The 12,647-nt window shown below is 34.6% G+C and overlaps 1 protein-coding gene across 2 annotated transcripts in view; it reads left to right on the plus strand.

Moving 5' to 3' along the window:
* LOC140167945 (uncharacterized) overlaps positions 1 to 12,647 on the plus strand; it is a 137,658-nt gene that overhangs the window by 81,547 nt on the left and 43,464 nt on the right. The window lies entirely within an intron of this gene.

The following is a 12,647-nucleotide window of genomic DNA, read 5'->3' on the forward strand; positions in this document are numbered from 1 at the left end:
AGGTAAACGAAATATGTTTTCGCCTAAAAATTGGCTAAATATAAGTTTACTTTTTACTGCCCACCCTGTGATTAGAAATTGTCATTATTGCTCGCCTACTCAAATTCATCTGGTTTTAGGTTTTAGGTTCCGTTTGTCCTATACGTTGTTCGTAATGGCAATATAAGAATAATAAAAAGTGACCTATGTCTAGGGAATCAAACCTGCAAATTGTCATTGGACTTCTCAGAACCCTAGAATGTGTTTAACTAATAACCCAATATGATCCTCAAAATTGAGCGAATCTTTCCCATTAACTTCAACAAGTGGTCTATTTTTCTTTGCAAAGATGCATTATTGGTAAACAATACGCCACGCAAATGAGGATAAGTGCGATTAGTTTAGATCGATTGGCCAGAAACGTATAACTAGATTGTTACCCAGCAAACACAAAAATGTTTAACAACGTTTTAAGCAAATTATATTTTGGGTTTTGGTTTAGGTATAAACGTTTTAGTAGCATTTTGTAAAGGGTTTGAAAACGTTTTAAAACATTTGTATAAAACACACTATAACAATATTTTAAAAATGTTTTCAAAATGATATTTGTAAATTTTTGTAAACATTTTTACCAAATATTTTATCAACACTTAAATAACATTATGTTAAAATATTTGCAGTATGTTATCAGAAACGTCTTTGAATGCTATGAAAACGTTTTATGCCCTTTATATACTCTTTATATAACTCGACATTTAAACGTTTTCTGACAACCTTTGATAACCTATTGCGAATGATGTCAAAACATTTTGTGTTTGCTGGGTAATTTCATTGGCGAAACCATGAAAAGGCGAAATTATTATTCTAAAGGTCTTAAAAAAACTTCAGTGCTATGTTCGGTCAACGAACAGATAAAATAAATCTTGAAAAACTCGAAAAAACAAAACACAGTCTGGGCTATCTGCAGCACCATCAGACTGTATGTATTCCTTTGTACATTTCCATGCATTTTACCTATCGATTCTAATAAATTCATAAAAATTATTTAAAACATAAAAAAATATTTAAAACATAATTTAATTTGACATCTGAACTCAAAGTCGGCGTGTAAAAGCTTACGTAGTCTCTCTCGCAAACCTGTCTATCCATTGATATCAGTATGCGAGTAGAATAAAGATGTTATATAAGTATTACCTCTTCATACGTCTACGGCTTATGTTTCTTGGCCCTGGGCTTATACAGCAGGTGTCTGGATAGATTCAACCCTCAAACTAACATTAAACCATTTTACTTATGATCGACTGATTTGAAATCCTTGATAAAACATACAACCATGATATCTATCACTTGAAGTTTAAATCAAAGCACTTATACATCAGAGCTATTTTCACCCACTTAAGTAGGTCAAACCAAGAGGCCCCAGCGATTAGGTTTATTAAAATCTAGTAACTAAGACCATGTAACGTCTTTGTGAAAACTATTCACGTTTAGTAAATGATTGTTTAATGTCAAATGTGACGTTTATAAAGAATAAAATATGAGACAAGGCAAGACTTGCAACGCAAACCTACCTAGAATATACCGGAAAATTGATTTTCTATCTTACATCACGCCTTTATCTTTGCTCATATTTGTCGAACAATTTAACCTGCTTTCGTAGTAGCACGTTTCATGACTCTGTCTGTGTGGTTTTGTGGAGCTGATGTGTGTTTGGTTGGTCCTAGTTTGTTTATAATTGTAAAAGTTAAGTACAATGTAAAGACAAATGTGACTTATCATGCTTAAATATCAAAATACTAACAAAGGAACGCCAGCAACTTTAAAAGCTTTGAAACATGACTAGTTTCATGTTACGTGATCAACCTCTCCTTTAATAAGTCTATAGTTAAATGGATCATGCTTGCGTATTGTCAATGATCATACATCAATTATCTTTGATGAAGGGATACATTTATTATTACGTTGGGTTGTCAGTATTCATCACAATGTGCTAATTGCACTTATTCTTGAAATTGTTTTGATGAATGAGTTGCTAAAATAGAAATATAATTTCACTAATAATCATGGTATAATTTTAGTTTTTATGTAGGTAACAGCAGTATTAATTAAATATGATTAAGGTTAACGACATCATCACTAATTAATTCCCGCAATCGCGTTGTCAAGATACACTAGATCATGTAGATTGATGACATAATCATTTAATTACTGACTTTTGTTCTTGGACCATACGTGTGTAATTAAACCTTTAAGCGCTTAATCAATTCACTCTTGATGCATACCATTAATCATTCTACCGTGAAAATACGCAGACATTCTCGTTGTTAATAAACATCCCAATGAATCATGCATTAAGTATATACTTTTCCTTATTTAACACATAGTTTGCGGCTCATTTGGCATTTAAAAGCATCTGTTAATTTCATAAGGCTTTTCACAAGATTGACCCATAAATCTTGGTAGAGCTGTGTATACGATGTTTTAGAAATCAGACTGGGCTGAACCGTCTGAGTACAAGTCTTTTGTTTATGTAACGGTGGGTTCATGGACGAAAAAGATATCAGACCACGTACAAACAGTCAAAGTTTCAGCATCAACCGATAATGAGGGTCGATTGTTCCATTTTGTTCTGATTACCGCGTAGTTTTACGGTCTATCGAGTAATCGCGAAGGCACGCAACGATCTATCGCATTTACTCGAAGGCACGCAACGCTGGCGTGATTGTTAGACACGGCACGATCGATCAATCGGCCATCATGAATATGCGAGACTTCACAGCATACAATACACGGGGACTTTGACTGTTGATACTTGGTCTGTAGTAGTCTGTGGGTGGGTCGCTTTTTATCTAGGTAACAGCAGTACCTAAAAGTAAATCAACTTGATTACATTTGTGTCCTGCTTGAGAATCTAAATTGTAATACGGACTGTCGATTGCACCACATCTAACCAACCAAAGACAGCATTTGCATGCAACAAATGTAAACGAATCGGTGTAATATAATGACCTTTTTGCGGAATTCCTCTTTTTCAGCAATGTTGCAATACTTTTAGCATAAATAATACCGCAATAAGCGTATGTAAATATCCAGGTCATTAAAGCATAATTATTAACAAGCAGAGGAATAGTTTTAATAGTACTTGAGGTAGAGGCGTTCCTCCGTTTTTCGGATAGTTTGGGATATTTCCTCGTAAACCCTTCTCTGTACTGATTTTTGAGTGTTTCTTCTACACTCTTCAATATCCTTCTCAACATCTTCCTTTTCAATTTTCTATCTCGTCATTCTACACACTCACTCCTTCATCGCTCCTACTTTTCCACGTGGGCGATTTCAAACTATGCCTACTCACTATACCTCGTGCTCTTTCGAACCGTAACGGTATTGTATGAAATCGTCAAGGCCAAGAAATTCCAAGAAGGTGTGGTTCCATGTCCAGCAGAAGCCATCTATGGGATCAGTAGTAATAGGTCAGGAACGGAACCGGTTTTGAGGCCTTTGTTGATGCATTATTCAATTCACATGTTAGAGGTTTAACTCTACATTTTAACTTTATTTTTCCGTTTACTTGAAATTTGTCGGAAAACAGCGCGGATTTACATGGACTCGGATTAATCTTTGTTCAAAGAGTGCCATCTGTATATACAGTAGGTGACATTTGATACCCATACATGCCTAATCACTCTACCTTGCGCCTTGTATGATATCATCGCCTATCAATCAGATATTAATACAGTCTATGCTGCTATAGATTCACACACATATTCTAAGATACTTTGAAGGTCAATGTCAAGAATCAATTTATTTATTCTCATCATGTTAATATTTGTACCCGTATTTAATTTTTTTTATTCCGATCACAAATTTGTCTTTAAAAATTCAAACTTATCAGCTTCGATAGTTTCTTGTCGAATCTAAATACACAACTTTGCCCATATGTGAGTATTTGACACCCCGGTACAAATCAGGTAACAAGTGTGATATTTACCCCGACAGTATGTATTGACAGAGCCTTCATACTTGCAACCCAGATATAGATTTCAATGGATATTAAACAGTCGGCATGAAATTTTTATTTAATGTTTTACTAAACGTGATTGTTTAGTCAAAATTAATAAAAGTCTTTTCAGGAGCATATGCATCAATGCTAAGCTCGTTTGAATTTGTTCAAATGTAATTTTGAGTGAGAAAGTTTCGAATATTTCATATTGCACATTTGGATTTGTAGAAGTCATTCACATACATGGGTTAATGTCAAAATACCAAAGGCTACTTGAAGAGTAAATGATTCATGAAATGATTCAATGGCTAATCAGGCACACGGCACGTACCTTAACACAACGGAAGGCTCTCCCTATTCCATTCATTTGATGATCTTCCTCTCTATGAATAGACATATAGTTACATGAAGATATGAGGCGGCTTTATACTTCACAGGGCGTAAGACAATACGAGACACAATTACTTTATGCGATGATCGGAAATAAATGATGCAAGCCAAAGAAATTTCGATGTAATTGATTTTACGAGGCTCAGGCAAACTGATAAACTGACATTGAGAGAGTGACAAAATAAGGACTCAAGATTACCGGTCCAGAGTTTTACCACTGTGCTACCTGAGTTATGGTATTCGTGTTCGAACTCAACGAACGAATAAAAAGTATGATAAACAATGTTTCAAAAAAGAACATACACACTGTGCATTTTAATTTATGTTTGTATTGAATTATACTGTATACTAAGTATTCCATTTTTTCTACAATTGATACTCAATCATTTAACCTATAATCAAAACAATTTACAGTAATGTAGTGAGCCGTGTTTGCCAAAATATAATGTTGTACTAGTTTTGCTTGACGATATAACTTGTCTTACGGTCGATAAGATTTATCACTTCAGAATATTTGCTTTAAAATTTACCATACAAAGATCGTGTCGATGTGTCACTTTAGATGTGTTGTTTTGGTATGACACGATTTTGACTTTCGCAATTTACCACTTTACGGTTTATTTTAGCTTTACAGAATTATACAGTAGGACGAAATGTTGGGTTTTTTTTTATGTCAGGCATATCTAGGCATTAACAGCTGCAATCTAGGAGATAACGCTGACGAAATTTCGGCCAGGCACAAGTGACCTGGTGAACGAAGGGGGTCGCCGTAGACAGATGGTCGGGATATTTTTACAGGACAGGCAAGTGTAGCCGACAATCGGGCGTTAAACGAGGTCTTTATCGTGGATCATCTGCCCCGCTATTACCAGATGAATCACGTGGAGAGCAGATTTGTTTTGGTCCTGCGGAGAATTGAACCCGCGACCTCTCGCACCAAAGGCAAAGACCTTAACCAGTGTGCGACGCTGCTCCCTATTTAAAGATTTCATTTAATTAATCATGATGTCAAGTTCTCGCGTTGAAAATTTGTAATGGTAAAATGATTCTTACAGTATAGTAGTTATACTGGGATACGGTACCTTGCTTTCTTTATTGTCAATCCTATTAAATGTTATCTTACTAATTATTTGACAGTATACCCTTTTACACAAGCTTGAACACTTGTTTACCAACGTTGTGCTTAACATCCCACAGTGCCGCTGTTTATATTGGGCATCAAAATCACTTCACTTTTTTCCAGGAATGTAATCGTAGTGAAAATTATGTCTGTACTTTGTAATATCTCGGAAACAACACCTGGACGAATTTGACAGGTGCAAGCAGGGGTCATCACTCTACCTCGTTTCAAAACTGGCTGCTGGCTATTTCTTTCTGTACACGGGGACGATCTCTTAACGTTGCTTTCCTTTAACGTTACTGTCATGTCACTTTATGTAGAAGGTAAATTTAAATTCAATCAACTTTACCAATACAATTTTGGTTTCCCCTGCCAATTTGCCAATAACCATACTGCTGGGACAAGAATCCCGATCCCAAGCACCAGAAGAGAATACAGGTACTGTTAAGCTTATTACGTTGTAGCTTGCAACATATAATGGAAAACATTTGTACTATCATTGCAGTTCTGCCAAACCAAGGACCATCAAACTTAATTGTTCCATGATCCCTATAGGGACTATGTATAATAATGGTAATGCAAATAAATATTATGAAACATGACGATGGTTCAAAGTTTAACATAATTGTGATGCGACCAAGCAAAATCAGTCGGAACTCGGAAATATTGATTTTGAGATATAGCCAAACAAAGGAAATATTTCGTTTTGTTTCCTTACGTTTTGGACACTCTTTAATTGCTCGTACCTTTGGAATTGGTAGTTCAATTTCAGTGGGGTTTCCTGCAAAACTCCGATTTGTAAATGCTTTTTACTATCCTATAAGAAACTGAAAATTCATTATTTCCGAGTTCCGACTGATTTTGCTTGATCGCATGACAATTATTAATATCATTAGATCGCATTAGTTACCGAAAACATACCATATATTTTAAATATCTAATTGAGAGAATCTTCAACATGCATTCTGAAAAAAGCAAATTATGGCAAGTAGGACTGTTTGCGTTACAGACGTGTAAATATTTTTCGCTGAATCGAATTTAATTATCCGTAAGTGAAACATGACTTTATTTGCCGAGATAACCCTATGCATATGTTTCAAGGGACACACAGTTCCGTCCATAATATTTTGCCTTATTGCTTCAGCACGAGTAGATTATTTACCATAGGTAAGTTTATTTGACTGTTGGAGTCTTCGTTCTTCTTTAACACCGTAAGACTTTTCACCCTTGTGTGTTTACACCCAAACGACTTTAGCTAATCGTATATAGATCCATTTTGGAGCTTATTTTAGTGACATATTATTTTTTTACCTTAAAACCTACCCGGGTTCGGGCCAACCGTCAAAAATGGCCATAGATGAGTTATGAGGCCCACTGTAGCTTTTAACAGTAAAATCCATCGATTGCTATCCTGCTCTTCTGAAATTAATACTACACGGTATCTCGATCGCGTGTATTTCTGAGAATAAAGTGTTATTGTTTATCGGTTGGTAATTATTTCCTCCAGTGGGGGATTCCCCTTGTCATGACGTCACAGAGACTGACATGTAAACACTGCACTCGTACACAGACGATTGTAAAAAATGGAGATAGAAAACTTAATAAAACTCAATTAAAAAACACAGTGAAAGCATTCTTCGTCTCTTATTAGTTGTAAAATGGTTTATTTTACTAGTAAATACCCATGACACTTGCAAAATCCCGAAAATAAAAGCTGTAATTTAGTCATAATGATCAGTCCGGTCAATATTTTTCACCGGTTATTGCGCCATTACCGCGATAAAATTTCGAAATCCAAAATCACCAAAAAATGACCCCACGTTGCACGAAAATAACAGAACAAAAGTAAAATCGAAGTTAACGTAATGAAAGATAATATATTTCCCAAATAAAAAATTATAATGAAATAAATTTGCCCTCAGTATTTTTCTTATTTTCTATGATTTTATTCGCACTGTTTTTGCGGTGTTTACCGTGTAATGCATAGTAACTCGGTGCTACGGCGCAATGCATGCGGGAGCCGTATGCGGCGCTCACTGTGCACTCGGTTGCGCTGAGGCACCGGGCGCGTGCGGGGACAATGGCGACTTTACAGAGGGTGATATATTCGTGTTTCACGCATTATTTTTGACATTTTTATTTATAATTACAACGTTTTAGATGTTATTATGATAAATGGAAACTCACACAAAGGCACTGGATCATATGTGCAGAGTTTGTAGTGCATATATTTCTACAAAGAAAGCTAAATTATTATTGAATGATATCGATACCACATCTTCCGTAAAAGCTACGGCGCATTGAAATCAAGGATTTTGTCGAGATTTTAGACCTCTTAAAACTTTACGAGGCCTAAAATCTTGATAAAATTCTCTAATTTCAATGTTCCGTAAAAGCTACAGCATATTGAAATCAGGGATTTTATCGAGATTTTAGGCCTCGTTAACTTTTGCGTAAAAAATAAAGAACATTGAAATCAATTACAATTCTCAATATGTCAATTTTATCGAGATTTGAAGTCCCGTAGAACTTTACGAGGCCCAAAATCTTGATAAAACTCTCCATTTCAATGTTCCGTAAAAGCTACGGCACATTGAAATCAAGGATTTTATCGAGATTTTAGGCCTCGTAAACTTTTGCGTAAAAAATAAAGAACATTGAAATCAATTAAAATTCTCAATATGTCAATTTTATCGAGATTTTAGGTCTCGTAGAACTTTACGAGGCCCAAAATCTTGATAAAACTCTCTATTTCAATGTTCCGTAAAAGCTACGGCACATTGAAATCAAGGATTTTATCGAAATTTTAGGCCTCGTAAACTTTTGCGTAAAAGCTAAAGAACATTGAAATCAATTAAAATTCTCAATATGTCAAATTTTATCGAGATTTTAGGTCTCGTTACGAGGCCCAAAATCTTGATAAAACTCGATATTTCAATGTTCCGTAAAAGCTACGGCACATTGAAATCAAGGATTTTATCGAGATTGTAGGCCTCGTAAAGCTTTATGTAAAAGAGTTTGTAGTGCATATATTTCTACAAAGAAAGCTAAATTATTATTGAATGATACTACATGTTCCGTAAAAGCTACGGCGCATTGAAATCAAGGATTTTGTCGAGATTTTAGACCTCGTAAAACTTTACGAGGCCTAAAATCTTGATAAAATTCTCTATTTCAATGTTCCATAAAAGCTACGGCACATTGAAATCAGGGATTTTATCGAGATTTTAGGCCTCGTAAAAAATAAAGAACATTGAAATCAATTAAAATTCTCAATGTCAATTTTATCGAGATTTTAGACCTCGTAAAACTTTACTAGGCCTAAAATCTTGATAAAAATCTCTATTTCAATGTTCCGTAAAAGCTACGGCACATTGAAATCAAGGATTTTATCGAGATTTTAGGCCTCGTAAACTTTTAAGCAAAAAAAAAAAGAACATTGAAATCAATTACAATTCTCAATATGTCAATTTTATCGAGATTTGAGGTCTCGAAAAACGTTACGAGGCCCAAAATCTTGATAAAATTCTCTATTTCAATGTTCCGTAAAAGCTACGGCACATTGAAATCAGGGATTTTATCGAGATTTTAGGCCTCGTAAACTTTTGCGTAAAAAATAAAGAACATTGAAATCAATTAAAATTCTCAATGTCAATTTTATCGAGATTTTAGACCTCGTAAAACTTTACTAGGCCTAAAATCTTGATAAAAATCTCTATTTCAATGTTCCGTAAAAGCTACGGCACATTGAAATCAAGGATTTTATCGAGATTTTAGGCCTAGTAAACTTTTGCGTAAAAAATAAAGAACATTGATATCAATTACAATTCTCAATATGTCAATTTTATCGAGATTTGAAGTCCCGTAGAACGCTCCGCGGCTCAAGCTCTTCACAACATTTTCTATTGCAATGTTCCGTAAAAGCTACGGCACATTGAAATCAAGGATTTTATCGAGATTTTAGGCCTCGTAAACTTTTGCATAAAAAATAAAGAACATTGAAATCAATTAAAATTCTCAATGTCAATTTTATCGAGATTTTAGACCTCGTAAAACTTTACTAGGCCTAAAATCTTGATAAAAATCTCTATTTCAATGTTCCGTAAAAGCTACGGCACATTGAAATCAAGGATTTTATCGAGATTTTAGGCCTCGTAAACTTTTGCGCAAAAAATAAAGAACATTGAAATCAATTACAATTCTCAATATGTCAATTTTATCGAGATTTGAAGTCCCGTAGAACTTTACGAGGCCCAAAATCTTGATAAAACTCTCTATTTCAATGTTCCGTAAAAGCTACGGCACATTGAAATCAGGGATTTTATCGAGATTTTAGGCCTCGTAAACTTTTGCGTAAAAATAAAAAGAACATTGAAATCAATTAAAATTCTCAATGTCAATTTTATCGAGATTTTAGACCTCGTAAAACTTTACTAGGCCTAAAATCATGATAAAAATCTCTATTTCAATGTTCCGTAAAAGCTACGGCACATTGAAATCAAGGATTTTATCGAGATTTTAGGCCTAGTAAACTTTTGCGTAAAAAATAAAGAACATTGATATCAATTACAATTCTCAATATGTCAATTTTATCGAGATTTGAAGTCCCGTAGAACTTTACGAGGCCCAAAATCTTGATAAAACTCTCTATTTCAATGTTCCGTAAAAGCTACGGCACATTGAAATCAAGGATTTTATCGAGATTTTAGGCCTCGTAAACTTTTGCGTAAAAAATAAAGAACATTGAAATCAATTAAAATTCTCAATATGTCAATTTTATCGAGATTTTAGGTCTCAGTAAAACTTTACGCTGCTCAAAATCTTGATAAAACTCTCTATTTCAATGTTCCGTAAAAGCTACGGCACATTGAAATCAAGGATTTTATCGAGATTGTAGGCCTCGTAAAGCTTTGCGTAAAAGAGTTTGTAGTGCATATATTTCTACAAAGAAAGCTAAATTATTATTGAATGATACTACATGTTCCGTAAAAGCTACGGCGCATTGAAATCAAGGATTTTGTCGAGATTTTAGACCTCGTAAAACTTTAAGAGGCCTAAAATCTTGATAAAATTCTATTTCAATGTTCCGTAAAAGCTTCTGACACATTGAAATCAAGGGTTTTATCGAGATTTTAGGCCTCGTAAACTTTTGCGTAAAAGCTGCGTAAAAGTTACAGAACACTGAAATCAGTTAAAATTATCAATTTCAATTTTATCAAGATCGTAAAACTTTACGAGGCCTAAAATCTTGATAAAATTCTCTACTTCAATGTTCCGTAAAAGCTACGGCACATTGAAATCAAGGATTTTATAGAGATTTTAGGCCTCGTAAACTTTTGCGTAAAAAATAAAGAACATTGAAATCAATTAAAATTCTCAATATGTCAATTTTATCGAGATTTGAAGTCCGTAGAACTTTACGAGGCCCAAAATCTTGATAAAACTCTCTATTTCAATGTTCCGTAAAAGCTACGGCACATTGAAATCAAGGATTTTATCGAGATTTTAAGCCTCGAAAAATTTTGCGTAAAAGCTACGAAACATTGAAATCAATTAAAATTCTCAATATGTCAATTTTATTGAGATTTTAAGTCCCGTAAAACTTTACGCTGCCCAAAATCTTGATAAAACTCTCTATTTCAATGTTCCGTAAAAGCTACGGCACATTGAAATCAAGGATTTTATCGAGATTGTAGGCCTCGTAAAGCTTTGAGTAAAAGAGTTTGTAGTGCATATATTTCTACAAAGAAAGCTAAATTATTATTGATTGATACTACATGTTCCGTAAAAGCTACGGCATTGAAATCAAGGATTTTGTCGAGATTTTAGACCTCGTAAAACTTTACGAGGCCTAAAATCTTGATAAAATTCTATTTCAATGTTCCGTAAAAGCTTCGACACATTGAAATCAAGGGTTTTATCGAGATTTTAGGCCTCGTAAACTTTTGCGTAAAAGTTACAGAACACTGAAATCAGTTAAAATTATCAATTTCAATTTTATCAAGATCGTAAAACTTTACGAGGCCTAAAATCTTGATAAAATTCTCTACTTCAATGTTCCGTAAACGCTACGGCACATTGAAATCAAGGATTTTATCGAGATTTTAGGCCTAATAAAATTTTGCGTAAAAGCTGCGTAAAAGCTACAAAACATTGAAATCAGTTAAAATTCTCAATTTCAATTTTTCAAGATTTTAGGCCTCGTAAAGCTTTATGAGGCCTAAAATCTTGATAAAATCTCTATTTCAATGTTCCGTAAAAGCTACTGCACATTGAATTCAAGGATTTTATCAAGATTTTAGGCCTTGTAAAGCTTTATGCGTAAAAGCTACAGAACATTGAAATCAATTAAAATTCTCAATTTCAATTTTATCGAGATTTTAGATCTCGTAAAGCTTTCTGAGGCCTAAAATCTTGATAAAATTCTCTATTTGAATGTGCCATAGAAGCTACGACACATTGAAATCAAGGATTTTATCACGATTTTAGGCCTTGTAAAGCGTTATGTAACAGCTATGGAACATTGAAATCAGTTAAAATTCTCAATTTCAATTTTATCAAGATTTTAGGTCTCGTAAAGCTATACGAGGCCTAAAATCTTGATAAAATTCTCTATTTGAATGTGCCATAGAAGCTACGACACATTGAAATCAAGGATTTTATCACGATTTTAGGCCTTGTAAAGTGTTGCGTAACAGCTATGGAACATTGAAATCAGTTAAAATTCTCAATTTCAATTTTATCAAGATTTTAGGCCTAGTAAAGCTTTACGGGAGCACGGTGGCCTAGCGGATCCGGAACGGGCACTGACTCATAATCGAAAGTTTGGAGGTTCGAGCCCCGGCGACGCCATCGTGTTGTGCCCTTGAGTAAGGCACTTTATCTCGATTACTCCTCTCCACTCAGGTGTTTAAATGGGTACCGGCATCCGCATTCTTAAATGCTGGGAAGGTAACAGACTCGCTGTAGAGGAGGTGTAGCGATCCTCCTATAGCAACATTACATGGAGGAGTCTGGCCCAATCGCCAATGAAAGAGAGATGGGCACTCCGATCACTGTTTATACAGGATCGTCTCCTTTACCTTTTAAAGCTTTACGAGGCCTAAAATTATGATAAAAGTTTTCCAATGCTCCCTACATGTACAAGCTACGGAACAT

This window comes from Amphiura filiformis, chromosome 13 (assembly GCF_039555335.1).
Source record: "Amphiura filiformis chromosome 13, Afil_fr2py, whole genome shotgun sequence".
Taxonomy (NCBI): domain Eukaryota; kingdom Metazoa; phylum Echinodermata; class Ophiuroidea; order Amphilepidida; family Amphiuridae; genus Amphiura; species Amphiura filiformis.